Source organism: Ochotona curzoniae, unplaced genomic scaffold, assembly GCF_017591425.1.
Source record: "Ochotona curzoniae isolate NIBS_2020 unplaced genomic scaffold, NIBS_Ocur_1.0 contig_2688, whole genome shotgun sequence".
Taxonomy (NCBI): Eukaryota; Metazoa; Chordata; class Mammalia; order Lagomorpha; family Ochotonidae; genus Ochotona; species Ochotona curzoniae.
This window is the reverse complement of record NW_024465553.1, coordinates 9740564-9758111: the sequence shown is the minus strand read 5'-3', so window position 1 is coordinate 9758111 and position 17548 is coordinate 9740564.

Genomic DNA, 17548 nt, shown 5'->3' with positions numbered 1-17548 from the left:
TGAACTGCTGTACTCTTGGGAAGAAGATCACATTGAGAAAAGGGTTGACAGACTTCTTTCTAAAGCCTCTGTGATATTTCATTGTTGTGTCAGCTTGACCGGCCCAAATACTATGGTATCTGGCTAACATTATTTAAGTTTCGGTGACTGTGTTTTCAGAAGATATTAGCCACTGATTGGTATACTCAGTGTAACAGGTGGTGTTTGCCACGGTAGCTGAGCATCTAAACAACAAGGGGGAGGGAGGCTGAACTCCCTCTTTGAGTTCTTCACCAAGACATCAGCGTTTCCAGCCCATGGAGTTAGATTTGTACTACGGAATTTTTGGTTATCAGGAGAAAGAGAGAGGAAGAGAATCTGCTCCTCTGAAAATCCTGACTATACCCTGAATAAACTAAAATAAAGTTGAATGAGAAAGATATTAAAGAATGAAAATAGATATTATGATCTATTATTTTAATTATTTTATCAAGGCCCATTCTCCCCAAAACCCTGCTGCTTGTTTCTGTGTGTTAATACGGGGAGTATGTAGTGATGGCCAACTGCATTACTATTGTCCTTGGAAGATTTTAGACAGCATGTGCTGACCAGCTTGTTCTTCTTTGCTTCTCTAGGGACATGCTCAGAGTGGCACCTTGGGAGAAGCCCAGGACACTGCCAAACAGTTGGCCTTCACCTTGCAAGGCCAATTGCAGCTGTCTAATCCCCTCTGGGCTTCCAATGTTTGCTGCAGGTAGACAAACAAGATCTGACAGAGTAAGCTGATACAGTACAGATGCCATAAATATCAGGTCAGCTGATATGCTTCTTATAAAACCACCACCATCTAATTTTCAACAGTAACATTTTTAAATGAATCTTAACATGATATTCATAAAAATATTGACAAGCATTTATAATTATAATAAAGTTAACCCTGCAAGCCAACAAATGAATAGAATCACAAGTTGCCTTATAAAAAAAACAGTGTGTTTCGAAATATCTTTTTCTCCAGAGGTCAAGTGGCCAGAAATTAGAAACTTAGAGAACAGAAACATAATCTCTGGGATGATTTTAATGAGGAAAATCATCAGCTGGAGAATGACAAGGAGAATTTAACAAGCCCAGACTTGTCTTGACATCCGCAACCTTTGCTAAATAAGATTATTATGTCATGTGCCATTCACCCCTCATCTCTCAGAGTTCTAAATACATGAGACAGGATAACATTGTTTTCCTCCTGCCAAATCAGGTTTTTGGATTGATTTGTTCCAATTTGCAATCAGCCACAATCATCTGATTTTAAATGATGTCCTCATATCCCCTTGCTATGCTGATGTCTCTTCAACTCCTGCATTCCACCCAAACTCTTTTCTAGACAATCTGCTATTAAAATTTTTTTTAAATAATATTGTAACCTTGATTTTTTTTTCCCTAGAAAGTATCATCATAGAAGCTAAGCGTCCTAGTTATGACTCACTAAAGTAGAGAGCAACTAGTCAAATTGCAGCTCTGGTCATGGACTAAGAGAATTTAAACTTAAGTCTTGCAGAGGATAAGACAAGTCTCTCGAGCATCATTCCTGCACACCCACATGCACACTTCTAGAGAAGCTGAGAGCTAGCACACACATATACCAAGTCCCGTAAGTAGATTAAGCCCTTTTTGAGGTTTCCAGGCAAGTTGTCTGTATTTATGAAGCTTCTAATATAAAATAATAAGTAAATAATAAGGGATACCTAAGTCAGAGATTTCATTTAAGTGATTATTATTTCTAGGCCAAGGCAGTGACACCCTCCCCACCACCACCACTTATATTTCCCATCCGCACAAGCAGCATTCCTAAGATATTTACATTTTGTGTCTGTAATACATTTTCCTTTTTAGTCTATACATATGTATATACACACATATATGAATTGAAAGACACACACACAGACAGAAAACTCTGATCTGCTGGTTCACTCCTTAAGTACCCATTACAGGCAAGGCTGGGCTTGCCTGATACTAGGAGCTGGGTACTCAACCTGAGTCATCCACTGAGATGGCATGGATCCACCTGCTACTAGCACCACCGCCTGCCTTTCAGAGAGTGCATTGTTAGTAACAAAGCGGAATGGAAATCGGATCCAACACTCTAAACCTGAAGATGATTCAGGTAGCAGCTTAGCCATTGCATCGTTCTGTAGCATCTATTTCAAAATTCTAAAAGAGTCACTGAGAAAAACAAACACATAAATTATTAAAACTACCTCAAGCTTTAGAAAACTCAAAATTCAAATATCTCACTATGCCCCAGTTACCTCATCTACAAAATTTTAATTGTGCATATTCTTTGATGTAATTTTGGGATGCTTAAACAAGACAATGTACATAAAACTTTAGACTTTCAGTACAACATGAAGTGTGAGTTTACTTATTGCAATTAAACACTGCAAGTCTCTGGTGCTTTGGAATTAATATCACAATCCACTAACGTAAGGTTAATGATAACACTTTTTGATATGTATGTATCATCCCTTCTCTAAATGAGGAGTCTTTAAACAGTGTATGCATTTCACTTTTTTATTTCCACTTTTTCATAAGCAGACTGAGCCTCCTTGAGTGTATTTGTATGTTTATTATGCATGTATGCCTGTATATTTTTTTTATCATAATCAGCAAGAATCTAAACTTAACTTATACCAAATTTCTAGTTTTTAATTTTAGTATAAACTAGAATTTAAATCTATTTCTTAAGCTTGTGAAGAGAACACTCAACCACAGTGTATTTAAATTCTAGCAATTACTGTCTACAGCCCCAGTTGAAAATGCAGACTGGTTATGGGTAATAGGGATGTGCATAATTAGGTTATTTTAATCACTAAAAAGTGTAATGATCTCCTATAGCATCGTCTTGACTTTATTGCATTGCACCAATGTACAACATAAACTGCACCTGTTTCTATAAAAAGTAAATCAATATTCACAAATTAGAACACAGGCATATGTTAAAATAATTCATTTATGATCTAGTCCAGAAATAAGTTGCATTCTGGGCACAAATGTAATGAACCAGTTAATCAACTCACAATAAAGACAAATGCCAGAATCTTGCTTACTTTAAGCAGGTGTGAATATTACTGAACAAGTTGGACACTGTACCGATTCTAGTACAAGTGGCCAAATTCAAAGTGGAGTTATATCAGCTGTACACTTGAACTCCTGGCATGAGGGACGATGTCATTTGGCAACCCAGAAACAAATCTGCAATGAAGATAATGCACTGTAAGCAAACTTTGATCACATTACATTCCCATTAGTGGGGAGTCATGTCCATCTCACTAGTAAAAAATATTTTAAGATAAAACTTACATCTCCTTGGATTTACCTAAAATTATTAGCAAATCATTACCAAACTCTTCTGCATGAATGAAATGGCTCAATAAACATCTATGTGAAGTTAAACTTATTTTTTATTCAGTAAGAGTTGAATATTCACTTATCATCCCAGAATTCTGCATATGATTAGTACATGGCCAAAGAAAGATGGACTTGTATGAAAGCCTAGTATACATTCAATGTTTCATAAGTAAATATTAGTTTCCCTTTGATGCTGTAACCTTTTCCTATGCACCCACAAATGGAGACAGCTCTCAACCTTTGCCTCCAGAGGATAAAGGAACACACAGATATATCACAGACATAATTCTAGTGCATGCATAATTCCATTCATGCATCGATAACTGAAGCATATGCATAGGTATGTTAATGGCAACGTGATACATTCTATAACATTAGAATATTAAAAAGATGATGGTGCAGAAGAGACAGCACTTAAACTTACAGAAATCACAGGATGCTTCCTTGTGGCAAAGAGCATTGGCAATGCATTATTGTGCTCCCTTTAAGAAAAATTTTTTTCCATTTTTCTAGCTATTTATAATCTTAGCACTACTGTTTTGGCTACTGTTAAATATTGATTTTTACTTTTTATGCATGACCTATTCACACTATATTCTTTAGGTATTTTGAAAAAAGTTCAGTACAAAGTAAAGATGAAGACTGTCTCTAAAAACTCAATCTTTTATTTTCTAGTTAACCAAAACCATTTGCCATATGGGTAGGTCTTCATTGAGATGGCAGAGAACACATCAGGCAGCAGCATGTAGAACATGGCAGTGCTTTTGAAATTCAGAGTGGCTTCACAGATGTAGCTGGTAGACTGAGTGTCATGGATATGTAGCTAGACATTCAAATGGAAACTTGAAATTAAATAAACATTTGGGAGGGAGTTGCTTATTTAGTGAGTCAGATGGGATGTAGTAACTGACCCAGTGGAACATACCTGTTGGAATGCATTAGTGACGACTCTACATGCATGAACTCCATCAGTAGGATACCTAGAGCTAGCTGATTTGCTTAACAATCTACCCAAATTACTGTGACTGTTGTTGCTCTATCATCTCTGACTTTGTGATTTATTCCTTTTAAAAATGAACTCCTTTAACAATAATCTCAATGAAGCATCATGACAGAAGATAGGCACGTTTTTAATCCACCAATTTCCCTTGGTTGTGACCAGCAATGTGCATTTCATTCATGCCACATCATCATTTAAAGCCTTCAGGGATTTTCAATGCCCACACTGCAGAATGAACTCCATCCTGCTTAGCACTCCACTGAAAGTTCTTCAACATCAGGCTGCACTCTCCCTGGCCCATTATCTTTGAAACAGTTTCCACTCAATGAGGCTGACTTGGAGATGGAAGAAACGTTGCCATTCCCTGCATCCAGCACTTTTTCTGGGAAGTGTCTCCAGACTCCCCTTTCCATTTCCTAACACAAGACTCTCAAACACAGTGACTTGGTTCTGTACTGTTACTGTCATATTATGTCCTTAATACCATCTTGTATGAAAATTAACTACAGATCGGCCACTCTCTCTTTCTTACTCTATCTTTCACCCTTGTTGAGCTAAAATTTAGATTCCCAGTATTTTCATTTTCATATGAATTTCACTCAGAAAAGTATATAGTAGAAAATGTGACATTTCTTGAACATCGGCGCATTTCACTGCACTATATCTGGAACCTGGGGAAATATCTGCAACTGGGCTGTACAATTTGTTTTTCTAAGATATGTATTGTGTAATAATATGTATTGTATTATTAAGCAAAAATAATAGAGTGACTAGTATATACAGGGCTAAAACACAATGAGCAGTTAATCTTGTGAAAGCTTCATTTAGAAAGAGTAGAAACGGCAGCGAATATTATAAATAACAATAAAAATGACTGAATATTTTTTCATATTGTTAAAAAAAAATCACACAAACCCACAAAGGCATGTACACGCCTTAGTATTTTTGTTACTCCCAGTCCAACATTGTAAGGAAATAGAAAGAGTACTTAATCCGAAACCAAACACTCAAGAGTTGAGATGTTACTCTATTACTAAGCTTCCACATCCGTAAAACCGCGAAAGGAACATCAGCTTCATTATTACTGAGAGCTAAGTAAGTTAAGTTACGGTCTGATGCTCTTCCGCTTTGCTGTAAATTCTAGGGTGATAAGGACTGTGTCAAATTTATTCTCTCCCAGATCCCCAGCTTCTAATGAACACTTCATAAATATCCTCTGCATGGATAAGGGAGTGGATGAATGAATTAACACATTATATGTGCTAGTTCCAAGCATGGAAAAGGGAAGAATAATTATGCATTGATTTTCTCAGCTTTTAAATAATTTTTCTTCCCACCTAAACTCACTTGTTACTCTATTCTTTTTCCTGTTCCCTCCTTATTGTCTCCCTTATTATTTCCCTTCTGCTTTTTCTTATCTGGTCCTTTCTTCCTTGTCATTCTCCCCTTCCCTCACTTCTTTCCCTCTCTCACTTCTCCCTTTTATTTTGAACATTTTTCTTCTGCAATTATTCCCACTAAACAAATTAGCTGGTTTATAGAACACCAGTAAAGTAGTGAAATACTCTATATACTATTCCAGTGCAGAAAAACCGTAGAAATGCTAGAGATGAAAGTTATTCTTATCAACTTTTGGTAAGTTGGACGTAATAATTAGTTCCAGAACACCAGTTGCGATGCCATGATTTTATGCCATGACAAAAATCCATCCCATTCCATCTGTAACATTTGATTATATATCTTACCACAAAAAACATTTTTCATTATTAAGGTAGAAAATAAATGCTCCAGGACAATATTAATTTCTACTTATTTAGAAAGATTTGTGTATATTACAATTACCAGTGATCTACCCGAGACCAATACTTATCAGTATTTATCAAGTCATTATTCCATGAAGTGATGAAATCAATATGAAAACTCTAAAAAGCATTTTTTTCCCCTTAGAAAATATGCATTTTCTACAAAGTTTGTGTTCTTTCCACCATGCCAGGCTTGCTCTCATGGCAGACGTTCTTGACAAACAGCAATCTGGTTTCCTTGATTGAACTTCTCCTGTACTTTTGTTTTGGCATAATTATGATTTGAATTTCTCCAACACCTGGACAGAAATGTGTTGCCAAGGAATGGAAAAGAAAGAACTCCTCCTGTAACCTTCATAATACATCGATATGGATGCAGTCAGAGCTGCGCCTCTCCGTGAGCCTTGCAGGATAAAGCCAACCCTGAGTGAGCTGGGCCAGGTGAAGGTGCACTTCGAGGGTTTTCAACCTCCACAAAGGGATGCTCAGAGACAAATGAGTACTATGCTTTTTTAGGGCACAGTGTCCCATTAGGGTGCCACCAAGAGAGAGAGCCCTGAAGAGAAGCATTTCCTGAGAGAAAAGTCCCAGATCTTCACGAATGATTATCCGCCTTATGGTTGAACCCTGTCATTTGATTTCATTTTTCTGAATCTGATTTCCCCCATATGCTACATCTCTCATTTCTCTCCACTGGGCAAAAAGCGAGACATTGATAGTGCGGTTTCTTCAGGAGGTTTTAGGGCAGAACTGATTTTTCTTCATCATAATATAATAACATAACATAATAACACCTAGAAAGTTCCTTTTGCATTATGAGATAAAATTTCCAAGTCCTGAGCATTCAGGCTTGACCATCTTTTCTTTGCATAATCTCCAGGGATCTAACTGCTGCTGGTCAACAAATCTATGCCTTTGTACTTCTACACCCCTCCCCAAATGCAGAAGATTCAACGCCACTCTGCCTCAGAGTTCCTATCTATAAAACAGAAGCACAAACAATGTTGCTATTGAAATTCCTGGAAAAGAAACCTAGACCATGCTGATGAGAGTAATTCTCTTATTTATATCTCTAATCTGTACTAATTTAACGAGTGTTTTATAGGGAATGTTTAATTTCATCAATGGGTTCCTGACACTTGGCAGGTGCTCAACAAAATTTAGGAGGAATAAAAACATGTAAAATGTTATTTAAGTAACGAAAAGGATATGAACATAACATTGGAATTGTGTATAACACTTAAATCTTACATAATACAAAATGACTTGCATATTTATAATTGTGCATCTGAGAAAATCAGTTCAAGTTGAAGCCTTATTATAGTCAGGTGTTTTTTTTTTTTTTAAGCTTCACTAGTTTTAATTGAAAGCCAGAGTTACAGAGAGGGAGGGAGAGACAAAAAGAGAGGCCTTCTACCCATTGGTCTACGCCCCAAATGGCTGCACTGGCCAGAGCTGAGTCTGTCCTAAGCTGGGAGCCAGGAGTTTCTTCTGGGTCTCTCTCTTGGTGCAAGGGTCCAAGGCTTTGGGTCATCCTTTGCTGCTTTCTCAGGCCACGTGCAGAGAGCCAGATTAGAAGTGGAGCAGCCGGGCCTGGTAACCTAGTAGAGATTAGCCACTACTACACTTTAGAGTCCTTGCCTTGCATGTGCCACTTGGAGCGTGAACCAACGGAGGAAGATATTTCTCTTTGTCTCTCCTTCTCTCTGTAAATTTGACTTTATGGTAAAATAAATAAATATATATTAAAAACAAAACAAAAACAACAAAAAAGTGGAGCAGCCAGGACATGAACTGCTGCTCATACGGGGGTGCTATTGTAGCAGTCGGAGGATTACCCCACCATGCCAGTGTACCACCCAATATAATATTATCATTTTACAGAAGAATAAACAGATCCCCCAACTAGCATGTATTTCTCATTCCGTGGTCGCAAGTGAGTATAAACATAGCAATTATGTTTATCAAATTTAAGTGCCACCTATGCTACACTAATTTTGAAAAGTGGCATTTTAAAAAGATCTATTTATTTTTATCGGAAAGGCAAATTTACAGAGAGAGAGAGAGAGAAAGACCTTTCATCCTCTGGTTCACTCCCCAAATGGCCTCAATGGATGGAGCTGAACTGATTCAAAGCCAGGAAACAGGTGCCTCCTCCAGGTCTCCCATGCAGGTGCATGTTCCCAAGGCTTTGGACCATCTTCAGCTGCTTTCCCAGGCCACAAGCAGGGAGCTGGATGGGAAGTGGAGCAGCCAGGATATGAAACAGTGCCCATATGGGATCCTGGTGCTTGCAAAGTGAGGATTAGCCAATTGTCCATTGAGCCAGGCCCACTAGTATCTTTAAATACGGTGATTATTTTAATAATTCCATTAACTCTTTTACTGGTTGCTCTCACTAAAGCAACTGACTGTGGAAACGGGTGGAGCAGAGTAGATGTCAGTCTCTGAATGTGGAATTTCCATGGAAAATCAAATTTGGTTTTTCTTTAAAGTAGGAAAAAAACCCCTCGACTTCTAAGGCCAAAGCTTGCAGAGGGTCAGCCACAAGAAGGGCACAGTCTCTCTCAGGAGCCTGGTAAACAGCTCTGTCTCCATTGTCTCAGCACACTTCGACACGATGGCTTCTCTAACGAAGTAAATCGCCAGCTAACACAAGCATTACCGTTCATCCAAGTAAGGGGATATTTCTGGTTAAGTTTTAAAAACATGTTCACCACAACCTCCTTCCTCAAAACACAAGCTGCCCTTCTCTTTCACAGGTCAGGGACAAGCATGAGGTGAAGCTTTCTATATAAAGCTGCAACTCCATACTTCAGATCATCTTACCAAGCTTTCCAACGACACTTGAACAAAATCAAATCCACTCACAAAGCCACTCTAAAACATCCCTTAGCTGCAGAAACACACACCCTGTTTAACATGTATAATTTGAATATGATTTGAATGTAGTTTGAGTATGACTGTATAGTTTTGTATCATACAGCTAGACAGATCTTTTGTTTGTTAAGGATGCCTAGGCAATAAACTCTAAATTTTGTGCCCTTCACTGAAAGACTCAAAACCAAAACATACTTATCAATGAAATAGCTTTAAAAGATAGGATTATTATTCAGATTTATGACATTAGCACTGCTGGCCTCAGACATTTTCTTCCAGGCAATCCTTTTATCTTTTTCTCTGAATCTCAGGCTCTGCCTTAAAGGACAGAAGCTGTACAGCCTTTAGATAAATAAGTGATACCACATTCAGTTAGGCCAGCTATAACTAAGAAACCTAGAGGCAACCCCTGCAGCTACAACAACAAAACAGACTCTTTTTTTTCAAGGTTTGCAAAATACCTAGGTTAGTGGGGACAGGTACTCTAACATATTTTAGTAGCTATAGACTTATTTGTAATTACTTCAACAAACAGTGGCATAAATAAAGAGACATCTGCATTGTGTGGTTCTTCAAATTAGTGTCAAAGCAGTTAGTGTCAAAGCACTGATGCCTGAGGAGAAATAGGCTTTGATTGCCAGTATGTCTCAGTCACGGTCTGGATGGTCCCAATGACCTTGGCTGTGTTCATTGGCATGAGCAGCAGCTGGCTGGGATGGCGAGGCTGGAGCTCCACTCTGCATGCTGCTCTTCCCCCAGGACAGCCGCAGGAGAGGACACCCCAACCCAAAGAGAGGCACGTCGGCCTCGCCTTGCATCACATCAGTCAGCACTCCTTCAACCAAAGGAAGTATATGGCGAAGAACAGAGCGAAAGCAGAGGACACACAGCACAGGCACCTGCCTGAGGAAAGTTTGTGACTTCCAGACAGCTGGAAGAATCTGCCACCACCATCATCAGGACAACTTGAAAAACTCAGACTGTGTATTTTTGTTTTGTTTTGTTTGTTTTTTTAAGATGTATTTATTTTTATTGGCAGATATACAGATAGGAGGAGAAACAGGAAGGAATATCTTCCGTCCACTGGTTCACTTCCCAAGTGACCGACCACAATGGCTGGAATTGAGCCTAACTGAAGCCAGGAGCCTCTGCCCGGTCACCCATGCGGGTCCAGGGTCCCAAGGCTTTGGGCCATCCTTAATGGCTTTCCCAGGCTCCAAGTAGGCAGCTGGGTGGGAAGTGGGGGCAGTGGGATTAGAATCATGTGGGATCCCAGCGAGGGCTTTAGCTGCTAGGCTATTGCACCAGACTTGGATTTTAGAAATATTAACTCCTTTTGGAGGCCAGTGTGGTGGTGCAGCAGATGTTCTCCACCCTATGGCTCGGGCATCCCATACAGACAGCCTGTTTGTGTCCTGGCAGTCCCACTTCCCATCCAGCTCCGTGTTTATGGCCTGGGAAAGCAGTGGAGGAGGGCTCTAGTACTTGTGACATTGCACTCATTTGGCAGACCTGGAGGAAACTCCTGATCCTCAGCTCTGGCTGTTCCAGTCAGTTGGGGAGTTATCCAGTGAAGGAAAGACACTCTGTCTGTAAAATCTGCTTTTCAAATAATAAATAAATAAAAATTTAAAAAAATCATTAACCCCTTTAAATCTCCCCAGATACATATGAGCTTGATGTTGTTATTAACTGTCATTTTCCAAATGAGAGAAATGAGATTAAGATTATGATGTTATTGTCCAATGTCATATGAACAGTGAAGGAGATAGAAACACAGAACATCTGGGGCAAAAGACTGGATTTCCAATACTACCCTGTACTGCTCTAGGACATGGACAATCTATGGCAATCTCTGTTGTCACCTGGTACATGCTGCATTATGACGCCCACTTTCCTCTTCCACCAGCTTCTGCTGTGGCACCGCTTCAAGTAATCAAGACAGCATAAACAGAACAGGCTGTGCAATTTCCCTACTCCATTAGGAAGAGCAACCACTTGGGAATAAATGATAAATACACTGAAAAAGTTGGGACACAAGAGAAGATACATCCATGTTAGTTCTAAATTTAATAAAATGCAAAGAGCAGAGTTTTCAGCTCTGATCCTGAATAAAGATGTCGAAAAGCATTAATTTCCAAATGACATTTAGGCCCTTGAATATTTTTGCCACCTGTCATCTTGCTTCCTTTCACCTGTATAAATGGCATTTGTAGCTGTTGACATCCTGATTATAATGTTATCACTGCTCTTTAGTTATTTCCACTAACCCATGACAGGTTTTTTTCATTCACATGCCATTCACTTGACATTTATTTGCTTTTATCAATTTGTGTTTAGCTATGAATTCCTAAAATCTGTCTTGATTATATGTTGCTGTTTAGCTGATATCACTCATTGCCTTCGAGATTATTTTCAATAGAAAGTAGCTAGTGATATTCATTCACTCTTTTTCATTCTTTTTATGGACACATGAACAGCAGGTGAGTGTTGCAAAAGTTTGGCCGTATCAGAATCATGGACTGTATTTCCCTTTCCCCGCTGTGCATGGATCGTCATCACATCATGATCTTGAGATTTCCAGCATTTGGGAGAAGCAAGATACCTAGCTTGTTGGTTGACATAGCCTCTCATATGATGGCTAATTATCTACATCAATGTGACGGGTCTGCAGAAGGTCCACATAGCTGGCAAAGCATGATTCCTAGGGGTGTCTTGGAGAGCATATTTGGATGTGATTAGAAGAAACAAAGAAATACCCCCTGTGAGTGAGCATCACACAGTCCACTGCGGACATGGCTACCACACATGTACCAAGGAACGACTCTGCCTGACTGCTGAGCTCTGATGCCTACCTTCTTCTCATCTGTTCTCCTGGGCTTGGGGTTTTCATACTCTCACAGGCATTGCACCCACCAGTTCTCTGCCTCCCAAGTCAACTGCACCATGGGATTTCTTGCCTCTACAACTTGCAGACAGTAAGTCCTAGGACTTCTCAGTCCCTATGATGACATGATAAAATATTGTTCACCAAATCTGTTACTATATTTGTGTCTTTTAAGTTGCCATATTGTTTCTGTTTATAACAATTCAATGTGATTGTGACTTGATTTTCAAAAATTTAAAAGAAAAAAAAATAAGGCAGCTGTGATGGCAGGGGGCTAACATGGCTAGAAGGAGATCTGGACATATCTCAATATCAGGCTAATGAGTACCCATATAATGAATTATTATAGAGAATACATAGAAAATTCATTATGCAGTGTGTCTGGCATAGAGCACATGGTAAATTAATGTATTCAATTCTACTATTAAAATTCCGTGATAGTAATATAAACACTAAAAAATGCCATAGAAATATTATGGTTCAACATATGATGTTGCCATATTTTAAGTAAAAAATGATCAACCATAAATAATCCCATGTGTTCCAACCAAATATCATTTGTTAGAATTAAAAAGTACATTGTTACATTCATAAGTGGTGTGTTCCAGCTAAAGACAATAATTGTGAAGAGTAAGAGTCTCGCTTGCTCATGAAAAGTGATGTGTTTGTTCCTAACTGATGGGGTTCCCTTGGTAAACTAACTATCCAGCCTTACCAAGAATCAAACACAATCTATGGTTGGTAGAAGGAAAAAGAAATCGTTGCTGAAACTGCTCTCTGGGAGAAATATAAATCTCTGGAGCCCTTTATGGAAAGCAAACCAGCCAAATTATTTTTAAAAACTTTAAATATGTACAATGTCCTCTTGGTATCTGGAGGGAAATAGTTCCAGAATCTCTGATACATGATCAGTATCTCCATCACAAATGGAAATAACATTGTACATACGTTACAGACCTCCTCTGCATATGTTAAACCATCTCTTAACTACTTATAAATACTTAACAAAATGTGCTATGAAAATAGTTGTATTGCAATACTGTTTAAAGCACAACAAATCATGAAAGTTCTCTATGTGTACAGTAAAGAGGTAGTTTTATTCCACCTTGGTGGGATTCATAGATGAGAAGGCTATAGATGTGGAAGACTCGCCATATATCCATTTTCCTAGAAATACATGTCCTGAAAAATGTGTTCTTTCAAAAAGGGACAAGTGAGAGGTACAAAATGTAGATTTGTGATATTGTACATTTTTAAAAAGAATAATGACAAACCTGTATGTGGATTTTTAGAGTTATTGTCAGACAACTATACAAGAATCTCATCAGGACAATTTTGACTACAGGAGCATGATTGTAACTAGACAAGTCAAGGAAAAGCAAGTATTGAAGAAAGAAAATAACCCCGCCCCCCTAACCCCAATCCCAGCCCATACAGACCATTTACCCAGCAGTATCCCTGACCAACACACCCCTAACATGCTAACAATCCCACAAACCCAAATAACTCTGCATTCCCATCCCAAAACCACCCGCCCCCTTCCCCTCCCCTACACCCCTTCAACACCGGAATCAACCCCACACCCCACCCCCCCCGTACCCCATAACCACAAACAAAAACACCTTAAACTACTATACATACTAGTCCAGCCTCTATCCCCCCACCCCAACCGCCCCATCCCACCCCCCCAGAGACACAAACCAATTCCCCCCATGCCCCCCCCCAATGCCCACAACACCATACCCAATCAAAAAGTCCACACGGAAACCCACAAATCCCCCCCTCGGCTACTACCCCAAAACCACAGCGCGGGTATTCACCCAAAAAAAACCAAATCAAACCTACAAACCCCCATCCATACCCCAACCCCCGTAGTCAAACCATCACCCCCGACAAGCCAACCCCTGCACACACCCCCGAAAATTCCTCTACATTTTACCCCACACCCATCCCACATAACCTCCCCCCACAATTCCGCCCCCAAACCTGCACCTGCCCCCTTTCGGAATACCATAAAAACATCATCCAATCCTAACACGAAGGGCTCAAACCCCATCCACAGTTATTCCCGCCCCCGCATAATTCCGGCCCCCCATAACTACCCATCCATGCCATCATTGGCCACCCCAATAGGGAGGCAGCCTGGGTCCCATCTGCTGTTTCACCTCTGTTCCAGCTCCCTATTAATGCACTGGAAAAAGCAGCAGAAGATGGCCCAAATGCTTGGACACCTGCCTCATATAGGAGATCTACATCAAGCTCATGGCTTCTGTCTGGCTCAGCTCTGGCCACTGCTCCCATTTGGGGACTGAAGTAGCACATGGCAGATCTCTCTCCCTCTGTCTTTCTCTCTCTCTCTTTCTCTCTGCCTCTTGTTCTCTTTCTGTAACCCTTCCTGTCAAATAGATAAACAAATCTATAATATAAAAAATAAAACTACCACTCTCAGAGGTTAATTGCATTTTTTAATGTTGAATTGCTGATAATTTTAAAATGCCAACAGACAAAACCGTCTTGAAATTATCTTGTATTCATTCATAATCAAGCATGGTAAGTTAAAGTGTATGTGTGTATATAATTTTTGCTTACTTAAAACTTACTTGAAATCTAGAGAGAAAGAAAGAGATATCCCATCTATTGTTTATTCTCCAAGCATTTGCAAGAATTGGGACTGGGTCAAGCTGAGGACAGGAGCTGGATACTTAACTTGGATACTTTCCCCTGTGTATCAGCTATTCCAACCCTTGAGCTGTTCCAGGGGCTGCAGTCAAGAGCAGAACCAAGACTGCAACCCAGGCATGTAATACAGGTAGTAGGTGTTCCAGCAGGTGTTCTAAGCAGTGTGCCAAATGCCAACAAATACATTTCATTCTGATAGGAGTTTCAAAAAAATGGACTGGACAGGTTTTGCTGAATTGTAAAGAAAGTAAATTCATCCACAACGCGCCATGCCTTTCTCCAAAATTAGACATTTTGTTTTCTACCCAACCATTTCTCTTATCAAAAAATAGAACTAATGTGCAAGCATTTACACAGCAAGTAAATCTGCCAGCTGTAATACAGGCATCTCATATGGATGCCCATATGTGTCCCGTCTGCTCCACTTCTGATCCAGCTTCCTGCTAATGGCCTGAAAAAAAAGTCAGAGCATGGCCTGGATATTTGGGACCCTGACACCCATGAGGGCCACCCAAAAAGGCTCCTGTTTTGACCTGGCCCAGCTCTAGCCAATGCAACCATTTAGAGAATGAACAAGTAGATAGGCCATTTCTCTCCACTGACTTTTCTTCTCATTCTGTAACTGCTTCAACAAACGTTGAAAAAGATCCAACTTTTCTCTATAAATGCAAATTTAAGCTAATGGCATAATACTCATTATGAATGCTATATTTAGCTAAAAGACAGATATAGAATTTTGAAAGCTACAAGCACATTTTGTGAAGTTTTGCCACTAATCAAAGAAAAATTATAACTTTTCAGATATATGTGGTATAAATAACAGGTCTTGGGAGGGACTGGCATTGTGGCATCACGGACTAAGCAACTGCCTGTAGCGTAAGCATTTCTTTGTTTTTATTGAAAAGGTAGATTTACAGAGAGAAGGAGAGAGACTGTTCATTCACTCCCCAAGTGACTGCAACTGCTAGAGCTGAGTCGATCTGAAGCCAGGAGCTTCTTCTAGTCTCCCACATGGGTACAGGGTCTCAAGGCGTTGGACCATCCTCTGCTACTTTCCCAGGCCACAAACAGAGAGCTGGATGGGAAGTGGAGTAGCCAGGATACTAACTGACACCCATATGGGATCCTTAGCCACGAGTCGATTGTGCTGGGTCCCCATAAAATAAATTTTAATAAAACTCCTAACTTCACCAGTATTGAAAGCATTATTTCAGCACACTATAAAATTCTGAGGTGCCAAATTCAAATAAGTAACAATTCTGTATCCCTACTGCAAAGCAGAAGTTGAGTGAGTGAGTATAGTTCAGTGAATAGACTAGTTGAACTCACTTATGAAATTAATAATTAAAATGTTGCAAATAAAATAAAAAATTTTCAGAAAATAATAACTATTTTATTCTTTCCTCAAATGATAATATTAAATTTCTTGTGTTCAATACAATAAAGAGAGCATTTAAATATATACAAGCAGTCTCCTAAATTGTATGGTCTGTACCGTGAACAAAACTATGCCTGCGTTCCAAAAAAATTAATACTAAATTGAATTTATCTTTTTAAATTCATTCCCCATAAACTTTTGAAATATTCTCATATTGTTAAAACCAACTTTCTATTTCCTTTTTAATGTGAGTATGACAGAAATTTTAAATTGTATGTGTGCTTTGCATTATATTTCTTTCAAACAACATTGTGTTAGGCACAATAAGATTCACTGATTTTTGAAAGCCTGATGGCTACCAAATTGCTGGCTAGGCATTCTATAACTCAGATCCTATAATCTTCAAATTATTTCTAACAACTAGAGTAATGATATTTTCCATTTTTAATATGCAAAACAATATAACAAACAGAAGGAAAACATTGCACAGAGTCACAAGTTTAATAAGCATAGATCAAAGTACAAATGCAGGTCTACTAACACAGATCCAGTCCGTTTCCACTTGGCCCAGCTGTGCTGCAAGGGCTCTGAGAAGTACAAAGCCCTGCTCTGCAGGCTCCAGGGGACTTGGCTGCTGCTCGCCATGTCTCACGGAGTCCCAGCTTTGGGCAGCACGGTTGGCTGGCCAGCCCGCAGCTGCTTTGGCATTTGTGTTTGTGACACAATCCCAAGACACTGCCCATTCTTGTGATACTCTCATGCTTCTGGGATTTGATGCAGCTGTGCAAACCCAGAGCTGCCCACCAGCTGCGCAGGAAGAAGTGACGCAACGCTGCATCACAGATGCCTGCCCAGAGCGCTGAACAGAGGAGCCCTGGCTGATTTCTTCTCAATGTGGCCAAGCATGGCTGCTCTCGGGCTTCATCCACTTCCCACCTTGGCAGAAACAGGTCATGAGACTTGAATGGATTCTCTTGACTTGGCACCTGCTAACGATGTACAGTCAGCTAAGAACAAGGCTGGGTGAAACCGCTTCGAGAGCCACACCCCAAAATCTACTCCTGCTTAGGGCCAGGGTGATAAAAAGTCTCAAGGAGTTCACATTCAGTCTCCAGAGACCAGTGCTGGTCTGGCGAGCAGACACCACCTGAGATAACGTGTGAAATTTCACGGGACTGCCTTTTGCAATTTTCTCATCATCTTGGATTATACCACTGCCATGATTTGTTCTATTTGAATATTCCTGCGTTCAGTGGGCTGGTACTCATGCAGGATGTCCTGTCTCCTTTTAAAAGATTGCAGTGTGTCATTATTTTTACATGTAGGTAAGGTCTTGCAATTTTTCATATATGTTAGGTTAGTTTCTTAAACATGTTTGGGATGTTCTTTATTTTGTGGGAGAATTTCTGAAAGATGGTCATTATTGTTTTTTTATTCAAGTTTTATTTACTTTTATTGGAAAGATAGATTTATAGAAAGAAGAAAAGACAGAGAGAAGGATCCTCTGTCTGGTGACCCACTATGCAAGTGACTGCAATGGC